This window comes from Genypterus blacodes, unplaced genomic scaffold, assembly GCF_046128005.1.
Source record: "Genypterus blacodes isolate CSIRO-AG114 ecotype Tasmania unplaced genomic scaffold, CSIRO-AGI_Gbla_v1 ptg000072l_1, whole genome shotgun sequence".
NCBI lineage: Eukaryota > Metazoa > Chordata > Actinopteri > Ophidiiformes > Ophidiidae > Genypterus > Genypterus blacodes.
Window position 1 is genome coordinate 3768478 of NW_027466882.1, and position 6000 is coordinate 3774477.

General features: G+C 44.9%; 2 non-coding genes and 3 pseudogenes across 2 annotated transcripts; all 5 read right to left on the reverse strand.

The window, feature by feature from the left end:
* Nucleotides 1–2165: 2165 nt before the first annotated feature.
* On the reverse strand, nucleotides 2166–2274 carry LOC143005911 (5S ribosomal RNA; annotated as a pseudogene).
* A 463-nt stretch (nucleotides 2275–2737) lies between these two features.
* LOC143005943 (5S ribosomal RNA) lies at nucleotides 2738–2856 on the reverse strand. Its single transcript, XR_012964149.1, has one exon. It is a non-coding gene; the product is annotated as a 5S ribosomal RNA (ribosomal RNA).
* Nucleotides 2857–3316: 460 nt separating this feature from the next.
* On the reverse strand, nucleotides 3317–3435 carry LOC143005967 (5S ribosomal RNA). The gene has a single exon (XR_012964171.1). It is a non-coding gene; the product is annotated as a 5S ribosomal RNA (ribosomal RNA).
* Nucleotides 3436–3880: 445 nt separating this feature from the next.
* On the reverse strand, nucleotides 3881–3999 carry LOC143005894 (5S ribosomal RNA; annotated as a pseudogene).
* A 245-nt stretch (nucleotides 4000–4244) lies between these two features.
* On the reverse strand, nucleotides 4245–4363 carry LOC143005889 (5S ribosomal RNA; annotated as a pseudogene).
* Nucleotides 4364–6000: the final 1637 nt, after the last annotated feature.

Below are 6000 nucleotides of genomic sequence, written 5' to 3' on the forward strand. Positions count from 1 at the left end.
ATTCAATACCGATCACCCTTCCCTCATCATCCTTCACTATTTCCTTAACATTTTTGATCTTATCTCCTTTAGCAAAAATAGCGACTCCGGCTCGTCCATTTACACCGTTGTTTGCCCACACTTTTCCAGCCCATGTATCCCTCAGATAGCTTCTCCACTCCCTTGTCCACTTAGTCTCTTGTACACAGAGGATGTCAAAAGTATCCACCCTTAAAACATCTCGCATCTTGTTAATACATCTTAAGCCGTTTGTGTTTTGCGATAGTATTTTTAACATTGTAAATACATAGAGATAAATCAGGCCCATCATCTTTATGCTACAGTTCACGTCTTACTTTTTCCTCTTTTTGATCCCCTTGTCTTCAGCATCCATTGCAGTCTTCTCTTCCCCAGCTCCTGGCTGTTTCCGAGGTCCATATCAGACTCCGAGTTCCCCGACTCTTGAGACCCCGTCAAGCATATCTCTGAGTCTGATTCTGGGGGCCGCTGAAGTTGAACAATTTTCACCTTCCTCTCCTTTCTCTCCGATGTATTCACACTCTGCCCCTCTGCTGCGTCTCCATGTCCCGGCACCTCAGCTGTCGATCCTCTCACCTCCATTCCTTGCTCTCCGTCCGACTCCAGTATGTCTCTTCCTTTCTCCGCTTGCCCCTCCGCACGATCCTTCTCGGTCTCCTCCCTCTCAGAGATATTCTCTCTCGATTCTTCCTGCTCCTCACGTTGCTTTCCTCCCGTCCCTGGAGCATGATCAACGTCCTCACAAACACATCTGCTGCTCTCCTTTTTGCAGCTCTGGCATTTGTTCCCTCTGCCCATGCACTCCCTTGCATAGTGCCCCTGCTCTCCACATTTTCTACAAAGGAAATCTGGACAGTCCCTCAGGATATGACCAGTCTGTATGCACTGTCTGCACACTTTCACCTGTTTGTCGTGCAAAACTCTGAAGAACTCTGCTCCAAAAGCCGTCTCAAACTTGGTCGAATATGGAAGTGATTGGACCGTCTCCGTGAATTTAACTTTCACGTATCTTGTTCCGTCAGCAATTCTAGTTCCCGGCCACATTCTCCTGATGATCGGGGATACTGCACTCACTCCCCAGCTGTTCAGCTTGCCCAGAATGACGCTGTCCGTGATATACGCCGGCAGCCCCAGAAACGAGACCACCAGCTCATCATTACATAACTCCTTGGACATGATCGCGGTCTGTCCAATTTTTATGCCGTCCAATAGTCTTTCTTTCCCCTTCGGGTGATTCATTGTGATCTCATATTTATTTCTGCCCGTGTACCGGCAGGCGATGATTTTCCCACAAGTGTCTTGTATTGCCTGGATCAGCTCCATTGCGGTCACTTTATCTTCTCCAATCAGCTCCAGGGCGAGCGTTAAATTTTGCTGAAACTCTTCAGCTTTATCCTTAATAATCCGTATCTCTTCCTCTCTGATGATTTCTCTCTCCTGCCCTCTTCCTCCTTCCGCATTTTCAGCTACGTCAGGAGCTGTCACCGCACGTGTGTCCTCCATTTCTCCCGTCATATTCTGACCGTCCACGGTCCTGTACGCCCGATCGTCTTTCACCATCGGCTCGCTTGCCTCGGCCGTCCGGTCCGGGCCCGGTGCAGCAACTCTGGCTCCCTTTCCTCTGGTTCTCACCATACTTGGAGCACAGTATAAACTATTTTCCATCAGGAAAACACAAACCAAACAAACAAATAACTTAAAGTGTCCCCCAGACAGTCAAAACTGCTGGGGGTGGCTCCAAAAACCGAGCTATCAAAGAAACGAAAAATCTGGGCTTAAAGAAACGCCACAGTTCAAACTCAAAATCAAAATTGCCGCACAGGATCAGTCAAAATACACGCACGCCTGGAGCTCACACACACCTCCTCTGACTTCCGTGTTCAGAGTGGTATGGCCGTAAACAAGAAGAGCAGCCACACAGAGGCTCTTTATAGGTCAGACAGACCCAGTTCAAGTCACCGTGTACACATGACTACACTCAAGTTCATGTATATCACAATTTACATGATGCCTTCATCAGAAGAACACTAACATTTCAAATAAGATAAGACAAAACTTTATTCTCCCGAGGGAAATTGCGTGTTGACAGAGGGAGTGATACATGAGGGAGGAGGACCAGGTGAGGCCTGCTGCTCAGAGGGCCAAAATGCTTACGGCACCGGGTATTCCCAGGCGGTCTCCCATCCAAGTACTAACCTGGCCCGACGCTGCTTAGCTTCCGAGATTGTGCGTGTTCAGAGTGGTACGGCCTTAAACTAGGAGAGCAGCCACACAGAGGCTCTTTATAGGTGAGACAGACGCAGTTCAAGTCACCGTGTACACATGACTACACTCAAGTTCATGTATATCACAATTTACATGATGCCTTCATCAGAAACACACATTTCTGGATAATGAAGTCTTACCTAATGAAACTGATAATCATCACATAGAACATTAAGAGGGACCACTAACATCTCTGACGCTCACTTTCATCATCATCATCATCATCATCATCATCATCATCATCGTCACACAGTGGCTCGTGTACTTCACTTCTCATGTGCATTCAATCTTCTCATATTATGCCCATGTGCAATACTCATGTTCTGAATGTATGCTTTCATATAAGATAAGATAAGATACAACTTTATTCTCCCGAGGGAACTTGCGTGTTCACAGAGGGAGTGAAACATGAGGGAGGAGGACCAGGTGAGGCCTGCTGCTCAGAGGGCCAAAATGCTTACGGCACCGGGTATTCCCAGGCGGTCTCCCATCCAAGTACTAACCTGGCCCGACGCTGCTTAGCTTCCGAGATCAGACGAGATCAGGCGTGTTCAGAGTGGTATGGCCGAAAACGAGGAGAGCAGCCACACAGAGGCTCTTTATAGGTGAGACAGACCCAGTTCAAGTCACCGTGTACACATGACTACACTCAAGTTCATGTATATCACAATTTTAATGATGCCTTCATCAGAAACACACATTTCTGGATAATGAAGTCTTACCTAATGAAACTGATAATCATCACATAGAACATAAAGAGGGACCACTAACATCTCTGACGCTCACTTTCATCATCATCATCATCATCATCATCATCATCATCGTCACACAGTGGCTGGTGTACTTCACTTCTCATGTGCATTCAATCTTCTCATATTATGCCCATGTGCAATACTCATTTTCTGAATGTATGCTTTCATATAAGATAAGATAAGATACAACTTTATTCTCCCGAGGGACATTGGGTGTTGACAGAGGGAGTGAAACATGAGGGGGGAGGACCAGGTGAGGCCTGCTGCTCAGAGGGCCAAAATGCTTACGGCACCGGGTATTCCCAGGCGGTCTCCCATCCAAGTACTAACCTGGCCCGACGCTGATTAGCTTCCGAGATCAGACGAGATCCGGCGTGTTCAGAGTGGTATGGCCGTAAACGAGGAGAGCAGCCACACAGAGGCTCTTTATAGGTGAGACAGACCCAGTTCAAGTCACCGTGTACACATGACTACACTCAAGTTCATGTATATCACAATTTACATGATGCCTTCATCAGAAACACACATTTCTGGATAATGAAGTCTTACCTAATGAAACTGATAATCATCACATAGAACATACAGAGGGACCACTTACATCTCTGACGCTCACTTTCATCCTCATCATCATCATTGTCACACAGTGGCTCGTGTTCTTCACTTCTCATGTGCATTCAATCTTCTCATATTATGACCATGTGCAATACTCATTTTCCTAATGTATGCTTTCATATAAGATAAGATAAGATACAACTTTATTCTCCCGAGGGAACTTGCGTATTAGCAGAGGGAGTGAAACATGAGGGAGGAGGACCAGGTGAGGCCTGCTGCTCAGAGGGCCAAAATGCTTACGGCACCGGGTATTCCTAGGCGGTCTCCCATCCAAGTACTAACCTGGCCTGACGCTGCTTAGCTTCTGAGATCAGACGAGATCAGGCGTGTTCAGAGTGGTATGGCTGTAAAGGAGGAGAGCAGCCACACAGAGGCTCTTTATAGGTGAGACAGACCCAGTTCAAGTCACCGTGTACGCATGACTACACTCAAGTTCATGTATATCACAATTTACATGATGCCTTCATCAGAAGAACACTAACATTTTAGATAAGATAAGATACAACTTTATTCTCCCGAGGGAAATTGCGTGTTTACAGAGGGAGTGAAACATGAGGGAGGAGGACCAGGTGAGGCCTGCTGCTCACAGGGCCAAAATGCTAACGGCACCGGGTATTCCCAGGCGGTCTCCCATCCAAGTACAAACCTGGCCCAACGCTGCTTAGCTTCTGAAATCAGACGAGATCGGGCGTGTTCAGAGTGGTATGGCCGTAAAATAGGAGAGCAGCCACACAGAGGCTCTTTATAGGTGAAACAGACCCAGTTCAAGTCACCGTGTACACATGACTACACTCAAGTTCATGTATATCACAATTTACATGATGCCTTCATCAGAAGAACACAGAAGCCTCTATCTCCTTCCTTGTCACAGATGTGGGCTTTTAAAGTTTTCTCCAGTTTCAAAAATCGATGACCCGCGGGTCAACATTTTTAGAAAATTTTCAATATTCCCCAATTTGTCCCAAATTTACACACATTGATGGCATTTCTGCCTGGATGCTGTGTCTGTAATTGTAGCTCTCTATCTCCTTCCTTGTCACAGACATGGGCTTTTCAAGTTTTCTCTGGTTACAAGAATCGATGACCCGCGGGTCAACATTTTTAGAAAATTTTCAATATTCCCCAATTTGTCCCAAATTTACACAAATTGATGGCATCTCTGTCTGGATGCTGCGTCTGAAATTTTAGCTCTCTATCTCCTTCCTTGTCACAGATATGGGCTTTTAAAGTTTTCTCCAGTTTCAAAAATCAATGACCCGGGGGTCAACTTTTTTCCAAAATTTTCAATATTCCCCAATTTGTCCCAAATTTACACACATTGATGGCACTTCTGCCTGGATGCTGCGTCTGAAATTTTAGCTCTCTATCTCCTTCCTTGTCACAGATATGGGCTTTTCAAGTTTTCTCTAGTTTCAAGAATCGATGACCCGCGGGTCAACATTTTTCGAAAATTTTCAATATTCCCCAATTTGTCCCAAATTTACACACATTGATGGCATTTCTGCCTGGATGCTGTGTCTGAAATTGTAGCTCTCTATCTCCTTCCTTGTCAAAGATATGGGCTTTTCAAGTTTTCTCTAGTTTCAAGAATCGATAACCCGCGGGTCAACATTTTTAGAAAATTTTCAATATTCCCCAATTTGTCCCAAATTTACACAAATTGATGGCATTTCTGTCTGGATGCTGCGTCTGAAATTTTAGCTCTCTATCTCCTTCCTTGTCACAGATATGGGCTTTTCAAGTTTTCTCCAGTTTCAAAAATTGATGACCCGGGTCAACATTTTTCGAAAATTTCCAATATTCCCCAATTTGCCCCAAATTTACACAAATTGATGTCATCTCTGTCTGGATGCTGCGTCTGAAATTTTAGCTCTCTATCTCCTTCCTTGTCACAGATATGGGCTTTTAAAGTTTTCTCCAGTTTCAAAAATCAATGACCCGGGGGTCAACTTTTTTCCAAAATTTCAATATTCCCCAATTTGCCCCAAATTTACACACATTGATGGCATTTCTGCCTGGATGCTGCGTCTGAAATTGTAGCTCTCTATCTCCTTCCTTGTCAAAGATATGGGCTTTTCAAGTTTTCTCTAGTTTCAAGAATCGATAACCCGCGGGTCAACATTTTTAGAAAATTTTCAATATTCCCCAATTTGTCCCAAATTTACACAAATTGATGGCATTTCTGTCTGGATGCTGCGTCTGAAATTTTAGCTCTCTATCTCCTTCCTTGTCACAGATATGGGCTTTTCAAGTTTTCTCTAGTTTCAAGAATCGATGACCCGCGGGTCAACATTTTTAGAAAATTTTCAATATTCCCCAATTTGCCCCAAATTTACACACATTGATGGCATTT